Genomic DNA, 15,920 nt, shown 5'->3' on the forward strand with positions numbered 1-15,920 from the left:
ATATTGAATTATTGACATAGTAATTGGCCACTGGTTCCTCTTCCAGGATACATTTGGTTTTGGCTTATGCTCTCATTTTATGAAATCTTATAGAACAAAGAAATGTAAGCAGGCTCTGCAAGCTCTTATTTATTTATGATTTTATCCAGACCATTTTAACTGTTCACATACTAGCTTAGTTAGGAAGTCTATACTTTGGTCCTCAAACCTGACAGATTGATTTCAGACTACTCAGAAAAGATAAATGTAACATAGTGTCCACTGCTACGTATTCCAGAATATGTAGAAATTCAAATAACTATCTGAATATATTTGACTGAACATCGAAGCATCAAAGCTTAGCCTATGCAAATCCCCCACATCCTTCAAGACTGAGCTCAAATCCCTTCATTTCTGTGAAACTTCCCTAGCCAGGCACTTCTGTATTAAAGGACTTTCCTTTGAACTGCACCTTCTCTGGTCTCTTTGAGAGCTGTGTTATCTTGAGCCTAGAACTCCAGGCTATACTTAAATTCTTCTAGTCCTAGTGAATGTTCACTATTTTTTCTTGGCATCTGCTGAAACCACTCTCTCTCTCAGTGTTTGTGTAATTCTATATTTTAAAAATGTTGTAGTCATCATGTAATATTGCTTTTATAATTTTTTTTAATCACAAATTCATTTGACATTGACTCCCAAACCTGTATGCTGCCATCGCGGAAGCTATTACTGGACTAATTGTTCTAAAACAATCACTGGATCCTTGTTTCCTGTGATCACTACGAAGCCCTCACACTGGCTTCATAATCCCAGCCACCCCTTCTGGCCCGAGTTCCCACTGCTTCCCAAGCGCTCCTGTTGGAGTTGGGATTCTTTCCTACTCATTACTTCATCTTTGCCTTTGCTATTATTTTTTGCTCCCCAAATAACTTCCTATTGGTTTTCTCTGCCTTTCTAAAATCATATGTGTTTTCAAATCCCCAGTGTAAGTTTCACTTTGCTCACAATAGCCATCCTTCTCCAAATTCCCAAAAGCACAGTGCATTTTTGTTGATCATCATGCACATAGCTTATACTAGAGAAGTATGATATTTTAGTTATCCCCTTCAAATGTGCAGTTGATTGAAATGTTGCATTATGTCAGAAATTATGTGTTTTAGAATTATTGTTTATTATTTATTGTTCTTTTTCTTCTTGGAGATAGAAAATGGGAAGAAAAGAAATCTTGATATAATTTTCTGACTGAGCATTCACACCACTTGGATCAATACTCCCAAACTCTGGCACATCAATGGCTGAGTTACTGTCTTGCTTGAAACACACAGTTTACTTTGACCCATAGCTCAGATAGTTCAGAGGAGCAGAATGAATGCTATTGTTGATGAAGGACACTAATCTTTCTTTTCTTTCTCCGTGATTAGTAGAGCTACCTCTGGGCTCCATTTTCTATTACACCTTAATAGAATAAATGTTCTACATACGTTTTGATTGTGACTGCATATGAGTGTGTTTGTGAGTGTGTTCAAGTCAAATGATTTGCCTTTAAATCTACATTGATACAGCCTGAATTTCAGGTTTATGTTAGTCGCCACATGTCATCATTCCAGTACTCTTGCCTGGAGAATCCCATGGACGGAGGAGCCTGGTGGGCTGCAGTCCATGGGGTCACTAAGAGTCGGACAGGACTGAAGCGATTTAGCAGCAGCAGCAGCCACATGTCATTCACCTGTTTCTATTCTTATAACCTGCTTTCCACATGAGATTATGTTTAAAATTAGGGACAAATTAAATTTCAGATATTCCAGAACATAGGAGCTAGATTTGGAAAACTTGAGGAAGAAGTTTACAATCTGTATAAACACAGAGTGGTAGCTAATGATAATCATGTTATCAGGTCTGACCTCCAAAACGGTCTTCCTAACCAGTGTTGCTCACGACAATAGAACGACTTGAGCTTTCATTTAGGAAGCGAAGGAAAGCTTTATTTGATAAAGAATGGAGGGGTGGGCGCTCCCACTCCAGAGCGCATGCTCTCCTTAACAGGCTATGGGCAGGGCTCTTTTAAAGGGCTCTCAACAGCCGGGAGAGGGAAAGCGGGGGAGCTCTCCCAGCTGGGGCGCGCCCAGCGTCTCTGCTCACGGCCCGCTGCCGCCATCTTGAATTACGTGCTGTGCGCAGCGCTTCTGCACGTGGCACAGCTACCTGGGGTGTTGGCACAGACCTGTCGCACTGGGAGCTTTGATCTGAAGGTCCGTCCGATGTATAGGCCTCTGCCTGTGGCAACAATGAGCAAATGAAACTAGACTAAGCATAAAGGTAAAGAAAAAAGGTTAAACTTTATTACCCAGATTCTATTCTTATTTCCTAGGAATTGTTAGTGGGCTTTGTTAGTGACAAAACCATTCAGTCTCCTTTAATCCTCACATTCTTGTCTGGAGAATCCCATGGGCAGAGGAGCCTGGCGGGCTACTGTCCATGCGGTTGCAGAGCCGGACACAACTGAGTGTGCGCGTGCGTACACACACACACACACACACACACACACAAGCAGGCAATTTGAATATTAGTTTTTGTTATCTTCCTTTTGCAAATGGAGAAAGAGGTTTCCTGAGAATTTAATGACTTATTAAAGGTCAGCAACTTGATGGAGAGGGAACGCCTCTCACACCTGTGACTTTTCAGTCATAGAATGCCACACTGAAAGCATGCTCACCCAACACACCACACCATATCTTGCTCCCCCATACAGCCTGCTCTGTCATGTCAGGCCACAATACAGCACAGCACAGCCCATGTCATGCCGCACCAGGGCATGCTGTGCCGTACTTCAAAGACACCATGTCATGTCCTGTCCCATGCCATCTTTCTAACAGAATCATCCATCAGTCATCCTTTTTTGTCCTTCCTTATGTGCCTTCCAAGGCATATCACTTTACATAACTTTGTTTTATCTATTTTTTTTATTTTTTGTGGTTTCTTGGTTTTGTTTTTATTTATATATATATTTTTAATTTTTGTTGAAATATAGTTGATCTTAAATGTTGTTAGTTTCAGATATACAGCAAAGTGAATCATTTATGTATATACATATATCGATTCTTTTTGATTCTTTTCCCATATAGGCTATTACAGAGTATTGAGCCGAGTTCCCTGTACTTTACAATAGGTCCTTAGTAGTTATCTACTTTATATATGGTTGTGTGTCTATGTGAGGAGGGAATATCAACATACTCCAGTATCCTTGCCTGGAAAAATCCCAGGGGCAGAGAAGCCTAGTGGGCTACAGTCCATGGGGTCACAAAGAGTTGGACATGACTGAAGTGACAGAGCATGCATGCATGCAGTGTGTATATGTCCATGACACTGTTTTCGATGCCAGTGACCTGTGTTCAGTTCTCAACACTGGCACAAAATCCAAGACTTTCAGCAGAGAATGCACGTCTCAGGCATAGGTCTGTGTCTACCAGATGAAGGACATTTGTTGCGTTTTTTCAGTCAAGACACAGTATGGGCTGATGGTATCCTTACAAAGTTGTTTGGACATAGATTCCCCTTTATAAAACACATTCTAATGAGACACCCTAATTCTAGCTGTATCTTGATCTTATGGATTATTCCAGACTGAAGTAAATTTGTTTCCTAGTAGCCTCTTCAGTCTGTTTTAAACGCTGGAAGCAGGTCATAGGCAATTATGAAAATTCTTTGCATCTGACTTTAATGTCAGTCAAACTTATGAAATACACTCAGTGCTGTGGCTAAAAGTACAATTTGAAATTATGCATTATTAAAAAAATTTTATATACCCATATATTTTAATTGGCTACAAATGCTACATGAATAGTACAGGGCAGGAAATGTAAACATTTGTGAATAAAAATAGAAAGTTTAAGTCAAGGGAATCAAAACTGTGAAGGGAAATTGTCTCTTGTAGTCAGGTCTGGGTCAGATTCTTAGAGGGACAGTCACAAACTATTGTTCATCCCCTGGTTGTAACCAGTATGATGAATCTGGAAACATATGCATTGATGTATTCCATAAGTATTTACCAAACAAAACCTATGTGCCAGAAAGTGTGCTTAGCATGAGAGAAACAGTGAGGCACAAGGTACAGTTCATGTGTCTTAGGAGCTTCCAGGGTGAGGAAAACAAAACATGTGAAAGGGGGAATGAAGAAGGTTCTAACCTGAGCCATGGGAACTAAAGAGGGGACACACCTGCTTCACATCTGGATGTCTGTCCTGTGGAAGAAGGAAGCTGGGTTGGGGGTTCGCATCACAGTTGTGCAACAGTACTACTATCTTCCCACATTGTGTTCTTTTTCTTCATTTTTAAATGAAATTGAAATTTTAAAGAGTAATACATTCATTTGGTTGGAAGAAGAAAATAAATTTTTAAAAGAAGTGCATGATGAAAAATCTCCCTTCCACTTCTGTTACTCTCTATTCTGTCCCACTTCCATGGCTAATAATTAGTTTCTTGAGTATTTTCCCAGTGTTTCTTTATGAAGATACAAGCAAATATAAGCATATGTTCTTGTTTCCCCCTTTGCTTACATGAAAGTTAGCATTTTATATATCTGTGTCCATATAGTTGTATCTATAACACATAGTCTGTATCTTACTTTTTCTCTTAATCATTTTTATCTGAAAATATTTCCATATCAGAACATGGAGATAATTTTCATTCTTTTGTGCAACCACTCAGTATATGTGTTGAAATATATAGTTTGTTTAACCAGGCCCTGATAGTGAATATTTGAGCTGATTCTAACTTTTGTTATTTCATGCTATGATGAATAACTATGTTCATATTCATTTTATGCATGTGTAGGTATGTCTACAGAATAATTTCTGTAAGTTAGATTGCCAGTTCAAAGAGTAAATGCATTTGCACTTTGGACAGGCATTGCCAAATTGCCATCTGTAGGGATTATATCATATTCGACTCCTATCAGACTCCTCTCAGTGAGTGAGTGAGTGTTTTCCTTCAGCCCTACCAAATGTGTATTGCCAAACTTTTTTGAATTTTTCCCTGTTTGATAAGGGAGAAATGTCATTTTGGGGTTGTTTTAATTTGCACTTTTATGCTGCAGGATCATTTATATTGCTCTTTCTATGAAAAGCATTTATTTTTACCTTTTGTTCACTATGTGAACAAATGAATTGATAGTCTTATTCTTCTTGATTTCTAGGAACTGTATAGATTAGGGAGGTTATGTGTTGTATTGTTTTCTGACTATTTGAGTTGTTTGTTCCCACTAATAGATTCTGAAGACAAACCTTGGACTAAAGGCTGGAAGCAGCAGTGGAGAATCAAGTTCAATTCTAAAAATAATAATGAGCCCTTAATGTGTATCAGGCATGATTCTTAGTGCTTTGATTCCGCTGTCTCACTTAGTTTTCACAACAATTCTATGAAGTGATAGTATTAACAGATAAGATGGAAGCACAAAGGCATTAGAAAATCTGCCACACAACTAGTTAATGTTGGGAGTCTGTATTAAAAGTCATGCATGTGACCCTGGACCTAGGCTCTTAACTAAAAACACTAATTAATTAATAATTTGGTTTTCATAGCAAACAGTGAGATCCTATGATTGGAAATATTCAAACTAAAGCTGGAAGATGGCCGATCCTGAATCTCGTGGATGAGATCCTGGGATTGGGAGGGGATTTAATTTGATAACTTCAAAGAACCCTTCCAGGTCTTCTTTTCTGAAAATGCCATGCTGCTGCTGCTGCTGCTAAGTCGCTTCAGTTGTGTCCGACTCTGTGCGACCCCACAGATGGCAGCCCACCAGGCTCCCCCGTCCCTGGGATTCTCCAGGCAAGAACACTGGAGCAGGTTGCCAGTTCCTTCTCCAATGCATGAAAGTGAAAAGTGAAAGTGAAGTCTCTCAGTCGTGTCCGACCCTCAGTGACCCCATGGACTGCAGCCCACCAGGCTCCTCCGTCCATGGGAGTTTCCAGGCAAGAGTACTGGAGTGGGGTGAAAATGCCATACCTGACCGGAAAGATGAATCAGAATATATGACATGCCAGGGCTCCATATGGGACCTTCTTCTTCCAATTACCATCCATCAGACACTGCCACTCCCCAGCATTGCTGCCACAAGCAGCAAGGGGGCCCCAAACTTCCAGTTACAAAGAATGTCTTCATAGTGAGTTTTTGTGGCACTAGGTTTCTAAGCCTATGTATATAGGGAAATGTCCTCCACTTTCGTTCTTTGCATATGGTAAGTGTTCCACAGATCTTTTTTATTGAATTAATGCATGATTGATGGTAAAGCTCATTCCAGAACTCTTGAATGTGACTCAATCCGGTAGTAATATGAAGGTAGTTGTACATTTAGTGATTACTGAGCACATACTATGTGCAAAGCACAGTGCTAAGGGACTCAGAGTCATGAAGAAATATAAGACATGGTTCTGAACCACTATAGAGAAAAGGATAACTGGTGACAAAGGCAGAAAAGCTGGTGAATCCCAAACAAATGGTCATGGCTTTGGAGTGGAGAGGAAGGAGAAAGCATTGAGGAGTGGGGTGGTGGGAGGAGACTGCCTACAGGAGGTGTGGAATCACCAGAAGCTTTATTTGGATTTAAGGAGGCGTGAAGGAGGCTTCCAGTTGAGGAAGGGGGCTTGCACAGAAGCATAGAAGTTGAGTATCTTATTCAACTTCTGGGCTTGAACAGGTGTGTTTCTTGAACAGACTCAGAAATAAAACCACAAAGGCAGACTCACTGATGATGTTCCTGAATTCTAAGCCAAAGGATGGGCAAAGATGCTCACCAAAGGCTTTGGAATAGAGAAGTGACATGGTGAAAGTGATGTTTTAGGGAGGCGAATGTGTCAGCTGTGTGCAAGGTGGCACAAGGAAGAGGCGGGGCGGAAGCTGTAGAACACTGAGGAAACCGTCACACCGATTCAAGTAGAAGGTGATGAGGGTCCAGCTGGGAAGGTGGCCATGGATGGGAAGTAAAGGAGAAAGGTCATGTAAGGTCAATTATCAGGATTAACTAGATGATTCTGTGTTGGGGGGAGGAAGCAAAAGAACTCACCATTAAAGTGTAAACAGAAATTTATAGTACACATTTTTTTCTTTCACTATTGTCAATGTACACACAGTGTTAAGGACATGTGACCAAGAATGGTTATTTTTCTATTTGGAAATCAGAGAGCACAGTTCTTCAACAAATAATATAAAGGTTGGGATAACTCTTTTTTTGTTGTTCCAGCGGTAATTCTTTGCATGGTGAAGTAACTCAGAGCTTTTTCTGCGTTGAAAACATTAAAAGTGGAATATATCTAAATTAAGTGGGTAGATTAGATAATGGTGATGGTTGTATAATTCTGTGGATATACAAAAATTGCTGAGTTGTATATTTTAAGAGTGAATTTTATGGTTTGTGAATTATAAATCAGTAAGGTTTTTTTTGTTGTTTGTTTGTTTGTTTGTTTTAAAGGCAATGGGAAGTCTAGGAAGGGTTTTAAGGACTTTTTCTAAGATCTAAGTAAATTATAAATAAATGTTTCTTCCCTCCCCAGAAAAGATTGTCCCCACCCAAGAAGGCCGCAGAATCACTTTTACACCTTTGAACACAAAAATGTTCAAAGCAAAAAAAATGTCCCCATACTTTGAAGCTCATCAGAACTTGTGCTCCATTGCATTTCAGGACTTGGCAGCGTTATGCTAAGACCCTGTGGAGAACTCAGAGAAACTTAGGCAGTGGTTTGCTGCTGGGCTAGTTGTTTTCCTCTTACAGAATTTTCTGCTAAAGGGATAACTCTGCAAGGCAGTGCAAGCCCTGGCTCTTCATAGTGGAGGAAAAACCCAAAACTTGCTGAATCATTTTTTTATTAAACATTAATTTTGCAGTTCCGACAGCTGAATCTGTTATTCTGACAGGCAAACTTTAAATAAGGCAGTGAGTTGGGGAAAGGAAGAGTAGTTACTCATATTCTTAAAGTCCAAGCATGTCATCAGCATTGACTTTGTGTCTTTTGCTAGGAAATGCGAGTTCATCTTCTCCTTTTTACTTGATTAACTAATCACATAGATACATTTTTTAAAGAATGGATGTCCCTGGATTTCTCAGCACCCATTTGTCATGTTAAATCACAGGGTACTTCATTGTAGAAGAAGAATGCTTTCTAGGTGACATAGAAGCTCCTGGTACCTCCCTGGCATATCCATCCCTCAGAGATGACTGTTGTCAGACGTGTCACAGCCTCCATACTGTGGGCCTGCTGATTTCTTAGCATTTAGAAAAGATGGGTGGGAGTTTCAGGGGAAAAGCCTTACCGCCTACGCTCTGTGCGGGCTACTACCATCCATCACATGGGCAGTCTAAGGGCAAATGATTCTTGGAAAAGTGAATGCAGATTCACCCTAGGTCACTTGTTTCTGGTCTGTAATTTTTGAATTTTAACATGCATCTCTCATCCTACTCCCACTGTCATTCCAGGTTTTCATATGCCCCCCGCCTAAAATATCTCTCAAATTAATGGGACTATATACCTATACCTCTTAGTGTTGGCTCTATTTAAACAATAATTGGTGTTTTTGTTTTGTTTTTATTTTTAAAAGATGTTTCTCTAATTGAGCACATCTACCTCTGTGCTCAGAAAACCTTTTCATATAAACTATTCTTTGTTTCTGGCATTTTCTATGTTTCCATTTCAGAGCAGTAAGAGGGTCTTTATGAGTTACAGGAGAATCATCTTAAACCACTGTGGACTTGTCTCTACCCTGAGGAGTAAGAATGAGCTCAGTCTACAAGAGAGAAACCTCATCTGTTGGCACGGAACATTCTCCTGCTTTTTCTATTGTTTTTGTAAATTTCAGCATTTCATACTTGTTAGGCATTACCAGGCATTACCAATTCCTCACAGGATCCATCAGTTGCATCACTCTCTTGGGACTTCAGGATCTAAGGCAGACCCCAGAGGGCAACATGAGTGTGGACTGGCTATATTTAATTCCTTTTGGCCCAAAAGACCCTGATCACATGTCAGTAGATAGGATGAAGTACCAAATGGATGGATGGTATATATTGCAAATTCTGGTGTCCTCCCTGCAAAACAGAGGTAATTATAAAGCCTACAGCTCTCATTTACTGTGTGTACTATGTGCCAGGAAAGGAGCTAAGTGCATTATCTCATTTAATCCCTGTAACAGCCCAGTAACATGGGAACTATCTTTGCCCCATTTTAAAACTGAATAAACAAGGCTCCATGGAATTCTCCAGGCCAGAATACTCAAGTGTGTAGCCGGTCGTCCCTTCTCCAGGAGATTTTCCCAAACCTAGGTCTCCCGCATTGCAGGCGGATTCTTTACCAGCTGAGTCACCAGGCAGCCCCAAACAAGGCTTAGAGAAGCTACCTTGCCCAGAGTCTCACAACTGATACTAGCAAAGTCAGAAAACAAACCTAGGCTGTAGGCTAGCAATTGAATGTGCTTGATTCAGTAGGAATGAATCGTTTCCTTGAGAAAAGTCAAATACTAAGTCATTATTCCTTAGTATTGCTGCTGCTGCTGAGTCACTTCAGTGGTGTCTGACTCTGTGCAACCCCATAGACGGCAGCCCACCAGGCTGCCCCGTCCCTGGGATTCTCCAGGCAAGAATACTGGAGTGGGTTGCCATTTCCTTCTCCAATGCATGAAAGTGAAAGTGAAGTCACGACCCTCAGCGACCCCATGGACTGCAGCCTACCAGGCTCCTCCATCCATGGGATTTTCAAGGCAAGAGTACTGGAGTGGGGTGCCATTGCCTTCTCAGTATTGCTAGAGAAATTAAAAAAAAAAAAACACCCACCATTTAGGAGACTACTAAATTTATCTAGCTCATGATTAGTGTTTCTGATCTAGGACATCAGTGTATTCAAAAGCCTGATTTTATCAGCACATACGATTTCATGGCAGCTAATTTAGCTTATTTTCTTGCTTTCTTCCACTTAGCTTTTGACTAGAGATAGTGACTTGGGATCCTTCAACTTTCCTAAAAAAATTACTTGTAAGATGGAAATTTGAAAATCAATCCCATTTTAAATTTGCTGTGCCCTGCTCTCCAGCCACCTCTTGAAGGAGCACGTGTATGTCTACACATTAACTGTATATGTGCATCTGCCTTCATGCAAATCCAGTTTCTTGATGGCCAAGGAAACAGCCAGAGAATGGGAAAGGCAGATGTTCCCAGGAATCCTTGGTTATATAAAGAAAGTAGTAATTTCTAGTCTAGACAAGGAAAGCCTTTTTGTTTAGTGGATTTGTATCTAACAATGTAACAATATTGGTTCCTGCCTGGGGCAACTGGCTGATGCGCTCTGCCTCAGTCCACACAGCTGCCAGCTCTGCAGGAAGCACTGACAAGGATTAATTGGCTTTCCTGAGCCTTGAGGCTCAGCTCTGCTTCCCAGTTCCAAGGATCCCTCAGGACTCTGCTCTCACATAATTTATTGTCTAGAAGGACTTTCTATTTTCGAGAGTTCTATCCAATAGGCCCTATGTAATGTATACACATTTTCAAATTCTTTGAACCTTGAGAATCTTTTAGGATATTTAGCTCAATTTACATAGGACAAGAGGTAGGACATGACCACATTCAAAGTATTTAGATTATTTGTTGATTTTATGAGGGTTTTGACATGGTCCCATTTAAAATGTGTGATTTACACAAATGATTTTGTCCCTCTTCCTCTATCTGGTAGTATTTGTTGAGTGTGACATCCTTTCAATTTTATGCTGGGTTTTCTGGGCAAGAGGAAGCTAGTAAGATGAGAATTTCAGGAGTGGGAGTTCTTCCCAATTATTGATTCTATCTATAGTCTCTCTAGTAATGTTGATGTGATCCAGAGTTTATCCCCTCAATTATTACTATATGTCTGGGAAGCCCCTATTCTCTGTGGTATCACCTTCAGGAAAATTATGTTGATTCTGCTGTACAGGTAAAGAAGAACTAAAGGAAGTTGTGTCCCACTATGGTGAAGCCAATTGATATAAAAATCATAGACAGTTGGAAGAGTCTTCTGCTGTTGTCCTATCCAACTTTCCACCAAATGCTGGTTCCTGCCTAGATGGATACTGGGCCTCTTTCCATCTGCCTGCCACCGGGATCATAATAGTCTTGTTCCCAAGATGCAGCTCCAGCCCATTGTTGGATAACTTGAATTCTAGACAGTTTTTTCATATAAGAGATTTAAAAAATCCTCTTTGTAACTTCTCATCAATTAGTCTTAGTTTGTTACCGGGGTCCAGCCCCGGTGGATCCAGGGAATTCGAAGCAGGGACGGCATCAGCGAACTGGATACAATAGCTTTAATTAAATATTAATTAGAGATATAAAGAGTAATAGAATAAGGATAGCTCAGTGAGAAAATTCAGTGCAGAAAAGAGGCTGAATAACTTGGTTTACATGGAAAGCTAATAAAATTCCAAGGCAAAGAATTTACATCACCTACGTAGGCCGCAGGCATCCTCCCATTCTCCTGAAGGAGAGGAGACGCTAAGGCCTCCGGGTCAGATCTTAGAAGCCCAGGCATAATTAGTAGGCTTGACGAGCCTCCACACTCCAGATGGGATTCAGCCAGGTGAGAGAAAGAACGACATGGGGAGACTAAGTTTCAGTGAACAAAGCCCACACTTTATTTTCCAAAGTAGTTTTTATATCTTAAGCTGTGCATAGAGGATAATGGGGGAAGGGGTAGAGTCAGCAGTAAGCCAGGCTTTCTTCTTGCAAACTTATCATATTCAAAAGTTTAGGTGATTTACATCATCTTCTGGCCAAGAGGCCTGTTAACATTTTATGACCCTTTCTTCAGAAAACTTATTTTTCTCTAAAGGTGATTATTCTAAAGTCAGGCGCCACCCTCCGAAAGCATTAGATAAAGCTGCATTCCTATAGGGCAAAGGTATGGTGGGCTATAACAAGAAAATAATTAACTCAAGGGTCCAAGATTACAAACATTAAAGCTACTACTTACATTCCTATACACCAATTATATTAATCAATACACTGCCAGGGACACAGTAGGTAAGGGATATGGAAACTTAGCAGCAAACATTGGCCCAACAAGTGAAAAACCCTTCACCAATACAATTTCTAATCAATCTTTTAACTGCTCAAAGGAATCTGTATTTAGACAGTTTAGAACATCTCATGCCTCTCACAGTTGGGAGGCTGTGAACAATCACATGTGGCTGGAAGAACCTGTTCAGGCACGCTAGAGGACTTCCAAAGGAGTTTGTAGGTTGAAACACTCTTGTCACGCCCAGGACCTTTATCAACTGGAGCTGTAAGTTAACTCTTTTTCAGAGAGAGGTGGTAGGGGACAGCCCCCCGTAAAGTCAGAGGTGTAGGTAAGAGCACAAAGCAGTAAAGTAGGCAGACTCTGGTTTTGGGGGTAGATGCTTGAGAATTTCCAGGAGGACTCCTAAGGCTCCATCCCGCCTTTGCGTATGCCGAGCCTCCTTCCTCGTGACCTTTGCCACGGGCGGAGTTCTTCATGCTGGCTCCCGGCAGTTTGTTCTGAGTAGTTGCATAGAACATCTACTCGTTGATTGATTGATTAACTGGTCTATTCATTCATTTATTCATTTTTTGGGGTGCCTACTATGTACAATATATTGTACAAGAACATGAGTCTCAAACTCTAGGAGCTGACAGGTTAGCAGGCGATAACATAGACATATCAAAGTCATGTATTGTACATGTGACACAAGCAGTATAACTAAGTGCTATGGGAAAGGAAGGGGAGAACAATATGAAGGGGTCAGGTCTTGACAGATGTGGTCAGCAGACTCATTTTGGTGATGGTTTAGTAGCTAAGTCATATTTGACCCTTGCAACCCCGTGCACCTCTGTCCGTGGATTTCCCAGACAAGAACACTGGAGTGGGCAGCCATTCCCTTCTCCAGGGAATATTCCTGAGCCAGGGATTGAACCCGGTTCTCCTGCATTGCAGGCGGAGTCTTTACTGACTGAGCTACCAAGGAAGCACATGGCTTGAAGTTAAAAGGTGGAGATTTGGATGTGGAGATTATAAATATTAGGTGTTAGAGAAGTCATGGGTAGTTTGTATTAACCAGAGCTCAGCATTTGAAGTGGAGAGTGTAAGACAGGGCTAAAAAGGGTGGTAGAATGAGTGTGAGATAGTAAAGGGCTTTGTATGCCTAGAGTGGAGGGTAAGAACAGTGGAGTCAGAGCTGTGAGGCCAGGTGACATTCACATCGTCTCAAATGACAGGCTGCAGGGTTTAAGGATTATCCAGTGAGGCAAAGCAGAGCCCTGGGGCCAGTTGCTAAACAGGTGACAGTTGTGTTTAGTGTGATGACTAGTGGCAGAAGACTGTGGGCTAGAGGGTTATGTAACATGCCAGATACGGGTGATAAGGGTCAGAAGCCATGTGGTGGCCCCTGCAATAGAAGTACTGACTGAGAGTTGAATGATAATGATTTGACAGCCCTGAAAGCTATCTACTGTGTCTTCCCCTGGAGAGCATCTTCTCCCCACTTCCACACACCTCCAGACTATTTACATCTAGCAGCAAACCCCTCCTTACTTTCTGGTGAACAATTGCTTATTAACACATGGAATCTTTCCAGGTAATTGTGGTAGAGAATATCAGGATCCAAATGTCTGTCGTGAAATAGCTGAGAATTGATTTCCCTGCCTCTAATGTGGTCTACATTATCAGTTCAGTTCAGTTGAGTCGCTCAGTCGTGTCTGACTCTTTGCAACCACATGGACTGCAGCATGCTAAGCCCCCCAGTCCATCACCAGCTCCCAGAGCTTTGTTAAACTCATGTCCATCGAGTTGGTGATGCCATCCAACCATCTCATCGTCTGTCATCCCCTTCTCCTGCTCTCAATCTTTCCCAGCATCAGGGTCTTTTCCAATGAGTCAGTTCTTTGCATCAGGTGGCCACAGTATTGGAGTTTCAGCTTCAGCATCAGTCCTTCCAATGAATATTCAGGACTGATTTCCTTTAGGATTGACTGGTTTGACCTCCTTGCAGTCCAAGGGACTCTCAAGAGTCTTCTCCAACACCACAGTTCAAAAGCATCAATTCTTCAGCACTCAGCTTTCTTTATGGTCCAACTCTCACATTCATACATGACTACTGGAAAAACCATAGCTTTGACTATATGGACAGAGTTCTGACAATACTTGGTCCACTGGAGAAGGGAATGGCAAACCACTTCAGTATTCTTGCCTTGAGAAGGCAAACCACTCCCTCATCTTGCCTTCTCAAGGCAAAAATGCTGACATGGTTTGCCATTCCCTTCTCCAGTAGACCACGTTTTGTCAGAACTCTCCACCATGACCTGTCTGTCTTGGGTGGCCCTACACAGCATGGCTTATAGTTTTTTTGAGTTAGACAAGGCTGTGATCCAAGTCTACATATAGGCTAAGCTCATATCACAAAAGAAGCTTTAAATATCCTTTAGGATAAAGGTGTGTGTGTGCACACATCGATTTAAATTTAATAGCTTTTTCTTTAGTGTTCTATGTGTGTGGTAGGGAATAAGACCTGTCATTATTACCATTCCTTTTGTTATTGAGTTTGTTTTTATCTAGCTGGAAAAGCAGAGGTACCATATATGAAGGAAGTATATCTAGAAGACTATCTGAAATGAACAGATTTAAATTGGTCTGTTGCTCACAAAATTAGGCTATTTGTTGAATAAAGTGAATGTCGTTAGCAATTTAGGGGAATGTTCCCACGTGTCTTCTCACACATTCTGTTATTTATGCTTTATTCTAAACTTTAAAGTTACTTTCTTTAATTTTTCAAATATTTATTAAGTACTGGGCTCCAAAATCACTACAGATGGTGACTGCAGCCATGAAATTAAAAGATGCTTACTCCTTGGAAGGAAAGTTATGACCAACCTAGATAGCATATTCAAAAGCAGAGACATTACTTTGCCAACAAAGGTCCGGCTAGTCAAGGCTATGGTTTTTCCTGTGGTCATGTATGGATGTGAGAGTTGGACTGTGAAGAAGGCTGAGTGCCGAAGAATTGATGCTTTTGAACTGTGGTGTTGGAGAAGACTCTTGAGAGTCCCTTGGACTGCAAGGAGATCCAACCAGTCCGTTCTGAAGGAGATCAGCCCTGGGATTTCTTTGGAAGGAATGATGCTAAAGCTGAAACTCCAGTACTTTGGCCACCTCATGTGAAGAGTTGACTCATTGGAAAAGACTCTGATTCTGGGAGGGATTGGGGGCAGGAGGAGAAGGGGACGACAGAGGATGAGATGGCTGGATGGCATCACTGACTCGATGGACGTGAGTCTGAGTGAACTCCGGGAGTTGGTGATGGACAGGGAGGCCTGGCGTGCTGCGATTCATGGGCTCGCAAAGAGTCGGACACGACTGAGTGGCTGAACTGACTGGCTGACTGACTGATCCTCTAGGATTGCTTTGATGACTAAATGAGTCAATATTAATGAAAGCTTGGCACTATGTCTGACACATAGCAAGCAGTTAAGTATTAGGTAGTAATATTACTACTACTGTTACTACTAATAGTTACTGTTAACTACTTTCATGAGTTGGTGGCCTAATCTGTAATATTCTTTAAATGTATGTTAAGGGTTGAGTGTGTGTGTATGTGTGATCTCTTGAGAGTGTGGGGCTTAATTTAGCACATTAAAGAATCAGGTGAAACCCTACTTATGAGCAAGTGACAAGGTCTCAATAAATGTTAGTTTCTTCCCCTTTGACAATATTTTACAGCATAGAAAAATAATAAAGGTTTTCTTTCTTCTCCTTGCTATTAATGAACATTTTGGCTGGTTTATAAATAAATGAAGGCCAGGTGAAAACATTCTGTAGACTCAACCTTGGAAACTTGCTTTGCCCTTGGCACCTCCAGTAGAACCAAGAAATTCTCAGTGGGTCATTTTGAATATACTGGAAGGCAAATAACCTCAGTTA

General features: G+C 41.1%; 1 protein-coding gene across 1 annotated transcript in view; it reads left to right on the plus strand.

Moving 5' to 3' along the window:
• Nucleotides 1-15,920, plus strand: part of RTN1 (reticulon 1) — a 241,266-nt gene that overhangs the window by 103,010 nt on the left and 122,336 nt on the right. The window lies entirely within an intron of this gene.

Source organism: Bubalus bubalis, chromosome 11 (genome assembly GCF_019923935.1).
Source record: "Bubalus bubalis isolate 160015118507 breed Murrah chromosome 11, NDDB_SH_1, whole genome shotgun sequence".
Classification (NCBI taxonomy): domain Eukaryota; kingdom Metazoa; phylum Chordata; class Mammalia; order Artiodactyla; family Bovidae; genus Bubalus; species Bubalus bubalis.